The sequence below is a fragment of the Sus scrofa genome, chromosome 13, assembly GCF_054392235.1.
Source record: "Sus scrofa isolate SSC_HxYL_T2T_F1_AM1 chromosome 13, Sscrofa_HxYL_maternal_Yorkshire_Landrace_v2.0, whole genome shotgun sequence".
NCBI classification, from domain to species: domain Eukaryota; kingdom Metazoa; phylum Chordata; class Mammalia; order Artiodactyla; family Suidae; genus Sus; species Sus scrofa.
Window position 1 is genome coordinate 129,786,298 of NC_139395.1, and position 13,854 is coordinate 129,800,151.

Here is a 13,854-nt window from a genome sequence, read left to right on the forward strand (position 1 = left end):
ATTTTATTTCTTCTTTTATGTTTTTTTTTTCTTGTCAGTGAATGGGACAGCTGGGTGAAAAACAATTCTTAGAATAGAATAGATGAAAGGAAAGCAGTTTTTTCACCCACACTAGCCCTTAAAAGTTAGATAAGCACTTTGTATAACATGGGCATTAAATAGAATCCAAAAGCAGGGTAGAAGGAAAAATCTCTCATTTGCAGATGGGGGTTAGATTTTCAGAAGTAATGGAATATATAATTCAGTGTAAACAGGCACCACTTGCTAAAATGATCTGCTTTGATGAGTACAAATAAAGTTGGTAGGAAAGATGTTTTAAATGACAGTGGGGGTGGATCAGTAGGTGGTTCTAAAATTCAGAATGAGAAGTCTGAACCAGACGCAAAGAAAAGAAAAACAATGATGTTTAAATGAATCACATTTAAACACCTATTCAATGAAAAAATACTTGAAAACAGAATTTTAAATTCAGTTAATGGCACCCATTTAAAATGACTCAAAATGTTCAATGTCAATGCAATTGTTGAAATATGGAATAAAATACCATCTTACTATCATCACCTTCAAAAATGTATTTGCTGGAGTTCCCGTTGTGGCGCAGTGGTTAACGAATCCGGCTAGGAACCATGAGGTTGCGGGTTCGGTCCCTGCCCTTGCTCAGTGGGTTAAACGATCCGGCGTTGCCGTGAGCTGTGGTGTAGGTTGCAGACACGGCTCGGATCCCGCGTTGCTGTGGCTCTGGCGTAGGCCAGTGGCTACAGCTCCGAATAGACCCCTAGCCTGGGAACCTCCATATGCCGCAGGAGCGGCCCAAGAAATAGCAACAACAACAAAAAGACAAAAAAAAAAAAATGTATTTGCTGAAGCTTCATGCATTCATAGGACCAATATCCAGCAAGTTATCAGATATTTTCTTTGAGCTTATAATTTTTAAGTATTGATGTGGGAAAAGGTCTTTAAAAATCCTTTTTTTAAAAAAAATAGTGGGCAAATCTATGATAGATTGTATGATTACATTATACATACTGAAGTATCCAAAATGTGAAACAACTTTTTAATCTTATTTTTAGCATTTTTTATTAAAGTATAGTTGATTTACAATGTTGTACCAATTTATGCTGTACAGCAAGTGACTCAGTTACTCGTATATATCCCAGGAGTATGTATGTGGATATAGTTCCCTGTGCTGTAAAGCAGGACCTCACTGCTTATCCATTCTAAATGTAACAGTTCACATCTACTAACCTCAAACTCCCAGTCTATCCCACTCCTTCCCCCTGTCCTCCTTATCAACCAAAAGGCTGTTCTCTATATCCATGAGTCTGTTTCTGTTGAAATAATTTTTGATGATGTTTAGAGGTCAAGGAAATGTTGTCAACCTGATCAGCTAGTTCTTGATCACACATTTGCAAGAAGACTACAGAATATACATTGTGACTAAAGTAAGTTTTGCCCTGTGCTAAGTTAACTGCCCTAAATCAATCTTTTACCATGGAAGGAAAGGAGGAAGGAAGCAAGGAAAGAAAGATACACCTAATAGGGAGGCAGACAGACAAGAAAGAAATAGAGAGGATTTGAAAAATGGGAGAGGAGTGAGAGAAGAATGACAGGGCAACAAATACTGTCTAGTGGGAATTTACATATCCAAAGCTCATTTCAACAACACAATCCTGCTTTGTGACTATTATCATCTTCACTTTCTAGAGGAGAAAAGCCATGGTGTCAAAGAGGTATACTCACTCATTCACAAGCAGCTTGCAATAGAGCCAGATGTTCAACCTAGACCAGTAGCCCCACAGGGAACTGCTTCCTGAACTCTAGGCTATACCTCAGGCTCTCCGAAGTATTTCTGCACAGCACTGTCAGGCCATGGAGGGGCTCACTCTCCCTTCAGGAGAACTTGCTGCAGGGAATATACATGATTTACAAACTCCATCGTCCACATCTTTGGACCTACCACTGGTTCACTCCATACCTTTCCCAGCTGCTCCCAGCCAATGAGTAAGTACAGAGGTAATGTGAACCAGGCAATTTCTGTCAATATAGGATTCTTCTAACAGGCATCTTTGGCTCGGGGACTCACCACTGGAGAAGCCAGAACGTTCTCAGAACTGTCCTGAGGTCTGAGGCTCTTACCTAGTCCCTTCTTCTTTCTTTCTTCGCATGGATCACAGACCTGCACTGAAGCCTGAGGACTTTTGCCTTCTGATCCTTCATCTTCACCATTCACAGGTGTTTTATCCAATAAATAGACCTCTTACAAGTCTAATCCCTTCTTAGTGTTTATGCTGTAAAGGACCTGAACTGACACAAATGCACATTCACGTGCATAACAATGTCCTGGGTAGATCCAGATTTTTACAGTCAGGCTGTAGCCTAGATCAAACAGGGTATGGATTTATGCACAAGTCTCAGCACTCTCACTGTAATCTCCAGGAAAAAAAAAGAGAGAGAGAGAAACGGTAGACCATCAAACTCTCTCCCAACACCACCAGTACTAATGATTAACCAAAACCACCAGAAGAATCATGGTGGGAAACCATGATTCCAACTTAGAATTGAAGGCACCCAGGACTTTCCTTGCTATGACGTAGGATCTGGCAGAGACAGAGAGCATGGCATTCATTCGAGTCAGCCCAGATTAGAGGTTTAGAATCAAAATGAGCTGCTTAAGAGGTAATTCAAAAAAAGTACCTCCTTTTAGAGTATCATTGTCACACTTAAGTTTCTTTAAAAGATTCTGGGATTTTTCCAGACCTGTGAGAAGGAAGAGGTATTGTCAACAAATATATAAACCTATACTTTTTTACTTCAGAAATCATACCGCCCCTTCAATGATGGGAGATTCTTCTGTTAGCATCAACCCCTAATCCACATACTTAGAAAAGTAAATGGATCTTAAATTGGAGACAGGAAAGGACAGCAAATCACAGTGTTCTAATGATGGTCACCAGGGAATGTCCTGTCTTCACAACACTTTTCTTATTACTTACGTAAGATTGACAAAGTAATATCCCAGGCATGAGAGTAAAGTAAACATAATACAATGGAATGTCTATATCCTATATTAGATGTTGATGAATCAAATATTGTATACAGTAAACAGAAGGGTCACTGATTAGAATTTTGAAACTTTTTAAATCAAATACACTGACCACATTTTTATGGGAATTTTATCAGATTACTGTATGCCTCAGTTATTAATATCTCCTAACATACAGTCTCCACCTCCATCTAAAAATTTTCTACCTTCTCTCCCTACACACACACACACACACACACACACACACACACACACACACACACACGGACTTTACAAAAGGTTATCATTTAAGAAAAAATGTGAGTGAGGGAGAGACATTCTTCTTTCAAAACCCAACAGCTTGATACTTTGAAGACTTGTGAGGATATGCTGTACTTGGAGCCACAGCAAATTAAAAAAAAGAAAAGAAAAAAAAAAAAAACACTTTAGGAAAACCTGTTTATACCCAGAAGTCCTTTAAGAGATAAGCAGAGGATGGAACTCTATTCATAAGTAAGGAATTTTATGCACTGCCCATCAGATTCCCTGTTCCAAATCACTCAGTGAGTAAGCAGAAAATTTGAAGGAAGCAAGTTCTTAGTACTAAATTCTTTTTTTTGTTTGTTTTGGTTTTTTTTTTTTTTTTTGTCTTTTTGCCTTTCCTAAGGCTGCTCCCGTGGCACATGGAGGTTCCCAGGCTAGGGGTGTAATCAGAGCTATAGCCGCCAACCTACGCCAAAGCCACAGCAACTCGGGATCCAAGCCACGTCTGGGACCTACACCACAGCTCATGGCAACACTGGATCCTTAACCCACTGAGCAAGGCCAGGGATCGAACCTGCAACCTCCTCATGGTTCCTAGTCGGATTCGTTAACCACTGAGCCACAACGTGAACTACTAAATTCTACTTTTAATTTGAAAAAAAAATTCCACATCAAAGAAAAATTAAATAATTAGCACAAATCTGAATATAAACAATTACTTGGAGTTTTATTCAGCATTGTATGCTGAAAACAAGATCTTTAAGCTGAATTTAAGCCAAATCTTAAATGTCAACAATCATCCTTTTGCAATAGTAACTTAGATTTTCTTTAAAAATAATTTAAAAAAATAAAAATACAATAAATACATTTTGTATGGCTGAAATTACTTCATTCTGTTCAAGCTCTTGAAATGAATTCCCAAGGACTAAAGTAGAAGTAACACTTACATTCAGCTTGGCATTTTCCATTTATTGGCTTCAGCTTTAAATGGCAAAGCTTTATTTTTATTATTAATGATAGCACTGAGCTACAGAAACTTTAAGTAATGTATGGATATTGGTTATAACAATTCTGGCCCAGTGTAAGAAAACTTAATATATTTTTTAAAAACTTATTTATAAGGAACTGGGACTGCTTATTAATATTACCAAAGCATTCCTTGCCTTTAGAAATGATTTACTACAGTGTATTTCAAACTGTATTATGTAACCGATTTAATATTAAGCAGTAAATTATTAAATAGTGATCTTTGGGCTACTGTCACCTGGAGAGCATGTAACAGGGTTGGTTAAGAAATGTCACTGCACAGTAAAATGGAAGATTCCTTTTCAATAAGATCTCTAGACATAAAACTCTTTACCTATCAAATGGCCATAGAAATTTTCTCATAAGCACAGCACACAAAATGAATGGATTCACAAGGGAAAACGAATGATATATTACCATGTAGCCATTAAAAGGTCTATTTGTGGAAGAAAATTAAATGACAGAAAATGTTTTACTAGTAGTGAAATAAAAAAAGACAGATCACAAAAGAGTATTTTAAGCATACACCCTATTTTTTAAAGTTATGCAAGAAGCACTTACATAAATTGATAAAATTCCAGGGGATATAGACTAAGATACTCAGATAACAGATGACATACTCTTCACTATCACATAATTATATTTTTCCAATTTTCTTAATCACCACATATGACCCATGATATCAGTCAGCACAGACTACATTATACTGGGGTAACACGGAATCTCATCTTAGTCGCTTTACTCAAGAGAAGTTGATTCTCACCTCTTAGTCTATACCAGCAGGGATGCTCTGCTTCTGGATTCAATCAGGGACCCAGACTGATGGCAGCCTCATCTCCCATACACTTCCCTGACCACTCAGACCACAAAGAAGACTGTGCTGGATTGGGCCCAGGTCTGGAAACTTCTGCCTGGAAGGGACACATATCCTTAGCACTCATGGTTCACTAAAGAAGCAAATCACACGGCCAAAGCTAACTTCAAAGACGGTAGGCAAGTGGAATCCTATCATACACCCAGGACCAGCTACAAATCCTAGGTGGATCCTAAATCACAAGGATAATTGTTAATATTTTTTAATGTATTTTTAGGGTTTCCAAATTTTCTAAACAATCATGTATTTTTGTAATGCCTCTGAAAAAACTTAACACAAATACTATTTTTAAAAGGACAAAAACTTATCACAACATGCAAAAAAAAAAAAAAAAAGGAAAAAAAATGTTATCTTCTAAATAGAAAAGATAACACCACCAGCAGAAATTATTTATTCTAACAATGACAAAATAAACTAAGGTTATGCTAGAGAGGTTCAACATGATGTCTATGATCCTAGAGTCAAAATAAATACTACTTAGTACAAAAACATGAGCAAGGGCTAGGTTTCAGTAACATGGGCTGGAAGACACAACCCCCTAGGTCCTGACAAAATCCCTCACTAAAGGCTGCCACCCAGTGGGAAGGAATCAGAGTGATGGAAGAATACTCTGCAGCCAGGATGGCCCACTGTTCACATAAATTCTAGCTGTTGAGTAAGGTCCTAAGGTCCTTCTTAGTTAACCCTGTTTATTCATTCATCATAATATTTGTTCTGTACTTGACTGTAGGCTATATACCATTATAGGTCTTGGGACCAAGCAATGAACAACAGAACTATACTTCCTGCTCTCATATAACTTACATTCCAATGGTCGGAGGGGAAACAGACAATAAGCAGAGTATGTCCAGATGGTACTAAGTTTATGTTTAAATACAGAGTAAGAGATTAAGTCTATGCTTAAATCAAAAGTGAGATACTTAAATACAGAGGAACAGGGTGCTGCTTGAGATAAAGTGGACAGGTAAGATCTCTAGGATGAAGCAACAGGGAAGCATAAACCTAAAGGAATTGAGAGAAAAGGCCATGAGGTTGTCTGGGAAAAGCACATTCCAGGCAGAATAACACTGCTAAGGCCCAGAGGGTACAACAGAAATTGTGTGTTCAGGGAGCAGCCTGGGGGCTGGTGGGCCTGGTAGAGCAGAATGAGCAAGGACAGAGCTGTAAGAAATAGGATCAGGGAGGCCGCTGAGTGTGAGATGATGCGGCCTTGGGGTCATGAAAAGAAAAGACTTTGAATTTTATTTTTGGTGCAAAGGAAAGCCATGGGCAAGTTTTGAGCAGAGAAATGACATAATCTTACTTTCTTTTTAAACAAATTATTCTGGTCACTGTGGAAAATATATAGTATAGGGCAGAAGTAAGCTGATCTGTGAGGGGGCTATTGCAATAATCTAGATGAGATAGCTTGAAGTACAGGTGAGATGGATGAGGTGATAAAAAAATTAAGGCTATTATCTCAAGGTGAACTAACAATATGTGCTAATGGATTAAATTCAGTATGTGAGAGAGAGGAGTCAAAGAAGACTGATATCATTTTATGATGGAGTATAGATGCTAAGAACCCCCTTCTATGTATTATTCTATAGGAATATCTAGAACGGATGAGCCCTATAGAATAACTATATATTAGCTATTATAGGGAAGGGTTAAAAAAGCATTAAGTATACTCATGCCTTATATATAAATCCTTTTTTAAAAAACAAAGCATATTTCTGCCTGGCTGGGTTACATGTTACAATTTTAAAATGGATTCTAATTTTTTAAAAAACTTATACGCATACAGCATATCTAAGTACTATATTCCTGTTCAGTGATTATTACATGGAATCTAAAAAGAATCCTTTCTGGTTCATCTGTGGATTTAGAGGGTAGATCTTGAGGAGCAGTGTAAACACATCAAGGACAGAATTGAACATATCATAGCACAGAGCCCTCTTTCAAAGTGTCCTTGATTACAACAGTTTCTTTCCAACATTTCTATTGAATGCATATAACAGGATCAATCTTTTTCCTCATCAATCAATTATATCAACGCTGTAAAATTGGGTTGTGATGATGGTTGTACAACTATAAATATAATAAAATTGAGTTTAAAAAATAATTTAAAAAATTCATTATATCCTAGACAGAGAGTTTTCCCATGGTATAATTTGAGCTATCTGTCCAATACCAGCATGACTTAAGACTAAGGGGTATATTAAAACAAATATGAATTTTTATTTTATTTTTTATTTCTTCAATAAGTATTTATTTCATTCCTACTATTTGTGAAGCACGAGTAAAATGCAAAAGAATTTTGCATCTATGTCAGGGTCTCTTTAAAGGCTTTAATTTGTTTATATATGGATTAGAGGAAGAAAATCAGATGCTGAAGGAGGTGAGATGTAAGCGGGTACGATATGAAATTAGTAGATGTGAGACGGGTGGTCAAAAGAGCTGTGAGGCAGGAAGTCGACCAGAACAGGGAGCATTTGCGTCAGGAGGTAACAAGTGAAAAAAGGAATGAGCTCTCCCATGTACCACATCTTTTAAAAAAACACTTTTATACACCTATTTACAAAAGTATGCTGTATGACTGAAACTGGCTCAAAACTGTAAATCGACTATACTATAGTAAAAATAAATTTAATTAATAACAAAGTAAGGGGTTTATCATGCAAAATTTGGAAATAAAGAAAAATAAAAATCATAGTCCTACTACCTGAAGCTAAACTCTGTTGTTGGTTATTTGTTGCATATCCTTTGCCTTTAAAAAACAACTATATATACATAGCCATAGATAAAATATATTTTATAACAATAAAATAATATTTAATATACATCTTACAAATTGAATTTTTTTGTTACTTAAATTGTATTTATTTTCATTTTTTATGACCGCACCTTCAGAATATGGAAGTTTCTCGGCCAGAGATTGAATCTGAGCTGCAGATAAATATAAATTTTTTTAATGTAAGTATCTTGGAGAGAAAAGAAAAAAAAAGGCATATATATAAATTTTGTAAACCACAAATTTGAATATGATTCTTGGAGAGACTTAATACGAGAAGTAAAACATGTTAAGAACTATGGAAATCTCTGACAGCAAAGACGGCCTAGAGGAGAAAGCACTTACAATAATGGAACCATGAAAAAGAATATAGAGATGATATTAAGTTAGCAAATCATCACCCAAAAGTTCTGGTGAAAGGAGGGAGGGTGTTTAAGCATTGCTATGTATAGCATCACTAGAGAGAAATACCAGCTGACACACAGTTATGGATTATCTCCATCTTCTGCTCCTTATCATCCCATTCCAATGGAGGAATCATTTGTTAAACCAAAATCTTATCATCTGTACAAAGCGTTTCTAAACTTATTTATGAGAATGGTATTTTTTTAATATCAAGAAAAAGAAAATAAAACTTCCAGGTGTTCCCATTATGGCTGAGTGGTTTAAGAACCCAAAATAGTGTCCATGAGTATGTGGGCTCTATCCCTGCCTCCACTCAGTGGATTAAGGATCCGGTGTTACCACAAGCTGCAGTGTAGGTTGCAGAAGGGGCTCAGGTCTGTTGCTGTGGCTGTGGCCTAGGCTGGCAGCTTCAGCTCTGATTCAACCCCTAACTTGGGAATGCTGCAGGTGCAGCCCTACCAAAACAAAACAAAACAAAACAAAAAATTCCTTTATAGGCAGAAAGAAACATTTTTAAACAAAGTTTAGTGAGCATTTTATAAAGCAGAACCAATTTCCCATGTTTAAAAAATAAAAATAAAAAGCCTTCATGCCAAATCTCTATGAAAAACATTCCTAAAATAACCCAGGAGTGACTTGTACAAATTCTGTCTTCCTCTTTAATTTCTCTGCCCTAATTGTGTGCCCCAGAGGGCCCCTAGAGCCAAATATGCTTTGTTCCCTCCATATAAAAATAAATGTACAGATCAACAAAAAGTACTATTTTTTTAATATAATGACTAAATTGAGTGGGGGGAAAAAAGCAAATGTCACATCATATATTCCATCATGGAATATATGATGTGACATCTTTGCCTTAATTATTTGCATGTTTAAAAACAAGTATTTACTCATTAACTCATAGATTATGACCCGCATTCTGTCATTCTCCTTATTAGATAGAACAAATATCTAGGCTAGTGGTTCTCGGGTTTGAGGTTTGAGGGCAAGGGAGGAGGAAATTAAATGACGATTAGAATCTTCCTGGTGGAATCATTTGAAACCCTTCCATCAGGTGAATTAAATACCAAGACTACCACTCCTTAAACTTTTACTCTCAGTTGAGAAGTACTAGTCTATACATAAACTGTCTGAAGAAAAACAATCCTATTCCCTTCTAAACAGCCCACACCAGAGAGGATTAATTTCCCTATTTTTCAGTCAAATACAATTACCCAAGACCTAACCTAATGTGTAACATCAGTATGGTTAGACTGTATCACATATGGTATCTACCTAGTAATCCCCCCAAAGGACCCCAATGACTCCTGTTGATCAAAAACAGAAAGTGCAGTAAATAGACCCACTTTTACACCATCCTTTAGTAACACCATCCTTTTTTTATGAACATTCATTTCCTTTTATACTCAGTGCTTTTACTAGCACAATACTAGGAATATAATAGGTGTTCAAAATAACACCATCTTGAGGGAGTCTGAGAAAAGAGTGATATGGAAAAGATATTTATAGAGGTTCTGGGCTCAAATGAGTTAAGAAAGATTTTCTAGGTATAAAACAGTAAGGGATTAGTCAGGAGTTCCCTAATGTCTTAGAGAGTTAAGGATCCAGCATTGCCACTGCTGTGGCTCTGGTTATAGCTGTGGCTCGGGGTCGATCCCTGGCCCCAGGAACTTCTGCATACTGTAGGCTAGAACATAAAAAAAAAAAAAAAATAGAAAGGAAAATAAAGGGATTAGGCGAAATTTGTGATATTTTCACAATCTGCAATAATTTCAGATTGGTGGACACAGTGAAGCAAGGGCCTAGAAGGGAGTCATGCTAAGCAGCTGCTCCTCCAGTAGCAGGCAGCTCCATTTGCCCTGCAGCATGTTACCAAGAAAAGAGAGCTATTGACCCAGATGAGCAAATTATTTGCCTGAACAAATTAGTCTTTGAAATTTCCTGAAGTAAACAATGAGGTTATTTACTGGTTTACAGTCTTTTCTTCCTGAATACCAATTTCCTGCCACAAACAGTTAAGTCTTGCTGACACAGGTGGCCTTGGTTATTAGTCCCGAGAGTTTAGTTCTGTAGATACAGGTGGTCTCTTCCTCACTAAGGCCAGCAAATGATTGCAAGTCTCCTTCATAATAAACAAGGTTGGGGGAGGTGGTCAACATTCTACAGGGTTCAAAGCAAACAAAACATCAGTAGGAGCTGTTGGCAGAAAAATAAGTCACAAGATCAGGACTTGGGAAGACAGGGACTAGATGGGAAAGCAGAGTGAGAGGACATGTTAAGACAGCACAGAGATGAAGGAAATTGAGAAGTGTCTGTTGTTTGAACATGATGGCTGCAAAATGTAACAGGCATGCATCTGATTGCTCAAGGTGCCAGACAGCTTGGAGCAGTCAGTTATACCCTTACTCCTCACTTCATTCTGTCTAGGACCAGAGTCAAAAGAGAGAACCTCTAAGCAGTGTGGTTAGAAGGGAGCACTTCAGGGAAAAATGGATGAGATTCAAAAAGATCTGTAGTTTAGTTAATACCCTTACACCAATGGTAATTCCTGACTGTGATCATTTTACTGAGATTATGTAAAACTTTAACATTAGGGGAAGCTCAGGGAAGGATATATGAGAAGGCTTTGTCTTAGGACTCTTCTGTAAGTCTAAAAATATTTCCTAACCAGTTTAAAATGTATTTATAGGTTTTTATACTTAGTGTTTTGTAGTGGATAAAAGTCTAACTAGAGGTTACTGACTCTTCCTCTCTGGGTGCATCTTAATGAGACAACCAAGTGAGGTGTATTTGAAAGGAGAGCACCCTGTGTTTGACTTACCTTAACCCTGGAAGGCCATGTGGCAAGCCAAGCACAGAGGAAAAGAGGCAGGCATAGAAAGCTTCCCCAAAGAGGAGATGAGTTGTATTAAAGGGCCCAGGGCTTAGAATGCAGTGAATGGCTGCCTTGGATATTCCTGACAGAAAATCATTAATTCAAATCCTACATTTGCCAGGCCAGGAATCTAAACGCAGGCACAGTGAAAGACAAAAGAAAATGAGAGGATTTGAGACGAAGACAACAAACGTCCATCTAAAGGAACTGTAATTTTTTTAACTGGAAATCACCTGGAGTTAGTCTTGGGGCCACTAGCTTTCAATACATGACAGGCTTAAAAGTTTAAAGGGGAAGAGTAAAAGGATTTCGAGGTGCCTGTCCTGTACACCGTAAGATGGAAAAGTAGACCAGAATTGAAGACAGAAGTCCTATTCAGGAGGAAAGAGCTGATGTTTTATGTAGTTTGGAAATAAGATCACCTGGAATATTTTCAAATGCAGCTTTTCTGTTTAAATAAATATTTATATGCAGGAAGAAATGAGGACAGTAACTATCAAACTGCTGGAGAGTGTCTTGCCCCAAATCTCAGTAAATCACTGTTTTATTTCATGCATAAGTACACCCCCAAATTCTCTCCATTCCATAGCTTTCCAGGAAGTATTCTTGGATCCACAGGGAAGGGAGCCTCTTACACTCAAAAGTACATACATTTCCAAAAGCTAAAATATTCATTAGAGAAATTATTTGAGTACCTAGTGTGAAAAGAGGAAAAGTAACAGTAAATGATGTCTATATATATATATATATATATATATATATATATATTTTTTATGGCCATACCTACAGCATATGGAAGTTCCCAGACTAGGGGTCAAAACAGAGCTGCAACTGCTGACCTACACCACAGCCACAGTAATGTGATCTGAGCTGTACCTGCAACCTACACTTCAGCTCGTGGCAACACCAGATCCTTAATCCACTGAGTGAGGCCAGAGATCGAACTCGCAACCTCATTGACACTATGTTGGGTTCTTAACCTGCTGAGCCACAACAGGAACCCCAAGGTCAAATATATCTTTGACAGGAGATTCAAATATGTACATTGAATATAAGGGCATTACAGAGTAAAATACAGAGTAAAATACAGAGTAAAATATACATCTGAAAAAAGATTTAGATAAACACTTGGAATACTTGTGTCTGCCTTCATTACATCCATAAAACAAATAAAACTTGATATCAAGTATCTACCAAGGATTCCAGGTTTGCTCCACAGAATAAAGCATTAAAGACTTCTGTTTAGGGGGATTTAAATAAATATGTGTTTGGGGGCTCCTTTCTCGTCAGTCTCTGTAATCTCTCTCTCAGGAATCTGACTCTTGTAGTAACAGCCAAGAGAGAAAGCCCCAAACACTCATAATTTTTCATGAGAAAAGTATTTTGCAGAGAAAAACAAAATTATTGTTTATATTAAAATACCACAAAAGGTTTCATAAACTCAAATACCAAAGGGCATGAGAGTTTAGGACTGGAACTATTATGTCAACACAATTTCAGCAGTTTATTTCATTTGTTCAAGACCAACATCCCCCCTCCAAGAAAAGAAGGAAAAAAGGGGTATGTTTCTAAATAATATAAATACATTGAAAATATGACACATTCTGTTACAAAGGTCCTCCTTTCTCTCCTGCTCATAAGGATATGTATATTACACTTTCATCATTTCTAAAGTAAGGTAATGAAAACAAGAGTCTATATCTGTGAAAAACCATTTCCTGACCATCTCATTCCACTCTTCTTTGCCTGCTGCCCATGAAATATCATTTGAACGAAATTAAACATCTCCACAGAGGAAAAAGTCAGGCTGCACAGCCTATTATAAGGGATGCTTGTGTGTTACAAGAACTGGCATAATGACATACTGCTTCATAATGACTATTCCCAGGTATAGAAATTACAGGCATCTTTTAAAACCAGGCAGATTTCTGACCATCTTGGCTGCATCTATTTTCCGTCTTTCAAGCTTGATAGTTATTCCTTTCATAAGGATAATGAGTGTCACGCTGGATTATACAACCCAGCTACATCTGTTCTCCCTTGTTTTCTAGATATTACATTCATTGTATTTCACAGCATGAGCCTCCAATCAAGATCCTGAATATTGCTTCGTGATAAATGTCACAGATGAAAAAATGGCCCAGTGCCAAAGTCATTATCACAGCCCTGGCCCATCTCCTTGAACAATGCCTCTCTCTGCTCACATTTTTTCTTGGACAAAGGTACCATAGAAGCTGCCTTTGCAAACTTTGCAACTTTCAGTCAAATATTTATATAAATATGCCAGTTGGGAAGTGGCTAATATGTCTTTGCTATGAACTTAATTGTTTGGATTCATTCTGTTGTTCTATTTAGCCCTCATAGATGCTCACCATCCCAGAAGCACCTCACCCTTTAGGACAAGGAAGTACATGATAAAGGACATGTGACATGTGGGTTGCACTGCCCCACAGCCCTCTGACAGAGCAGGGTCTGGATGATTCACAGTACCAGCCAGAAGAAAAGATAAAGGTAGCTTGAAAACTCAATTGATCAGAATGCCCAGGATACAGTGTGTTCTAGAATCAAATCTTTTAAAAAGCATCAGAGACGTTAGAGTTCCCTCAAATGAACCT